The sequence below is a fragment of the Otolemur garnettii genome, unplaced genomic scaffold (assembly GCF_000181295.1).
Source record: "Otolemur garnettii isolate 467f Iridium unplaced genomic scaffold, OtoGar3 scaffold00170, whole genome shotgun sequence".
In the NCBI taxonomy this organism is placed as follows: Eukaryota; Metazoa; Chordata; class Mammalia; order Primates; family Galagidae; genus Otolemur; species Otolemur garnettii.
This window is the reverse complement of record NW_003852565.1, coordinates 2680034-2681276: the sequence shown is the minus strand read 5'-3', so window position 1 is coordinate 2681276 and position 1243 is coordinate 2680034.

Sequence of the window (1243 nt, the reverse complement as noted above, 5' to 3'; positions counted from 1 at the left end):
GGGAGTCTTTTCCCAAGTGTATGTTCTTGTTTGGTTTATAAAAGATTACGTGGTTGTAAGATGTTAGTTTCATTTCCTGGTTTTCTATTTGATTACAAATGTCTATGTATCTTTGTGCCACTTCCATGCTGTTTTGACAACTATGGCCTTGTAGTACAGCCGAAAGTCTGGTATGCTGGTGGCTCCAGCTTTGTTTTTATTATTAAGAACTGCCTTAGGTATACGTTTTTTTTTCCGGTTCCATACAAAATGCAGAATCATTTTTTCCAAGTCTTGAAAGTACAATGTTGGATTTTAATAGGAATGGCATTGAATCGGTAGGTTGCTCTGGAAAGTATAGACATTTTAACAATGTTGATTCTTTCCAGCCATGAGCATGGTATGTTCTTCCATTCGTTAATATCCTCTGCTATTTCCTTTCTTAGAGTTTCATAATTTTCTTTATAGAGGTCCTTCACCTCTTTTGTTAGGTATATTCCTAGGTATTTCATTTTCTTTGAAGCTATGGTGAAGGGAGTTGTGTCCTTAATTAGCCTGTCATCTTGGCTGTTGTATACAAAGGCCACTGACCTGTGGATATTGATTTTATATCCTGAGACATTACTGTATTTTTTCATGACTTCCAGGAGTCTTGTGGTTGAATCTTTGGGATTCTCTAAGTATAAGATCATTTCGTCAGCAAAGAGGGAGAGTTTGACCTCCTCTGCTCCCATTTGGATTCCCTTTATTTCCTTGTCTTGCCTACTTGTATTGGCTAGAACTCTCAACACTATGTTGAATAGTAATGGTGACAGAGGACAACCTTGTCTGGATGAAGTTCGAAGTGGAAACCCTTTCAGTTTTACTCCATTCAGTAAAATATGAGCTGTGGTTTTGTCATAGATAGCTTTGATCAGTTTTAGAAATGTGATACCTATGCCTATACTCTTCAGCATTCTAATTTAAAAAAGATACTGGATTTTATGCATCTATTAGAGGATCATATGGTGTTTGTTTTTACTTCTGTTGATATGGTGAATAACGTTTATGGATTTGCATGTGTTAAACCAGCCTTGCATCCCTGGGGTGAAACCTACTGATCATGATGTATGACTTTTTTGATGATAAGCTATAATCTATAGGCTAGGAAAGCTGTAATGTATAGGCTAGGATTTTGTTGAGAATTTTGGCATTTATATTCATTAGTGAAATTCATCTGAAGTTCTCTTTTTTAGTTGGGTCTTTTCCTGGTTTTGGTATCAGG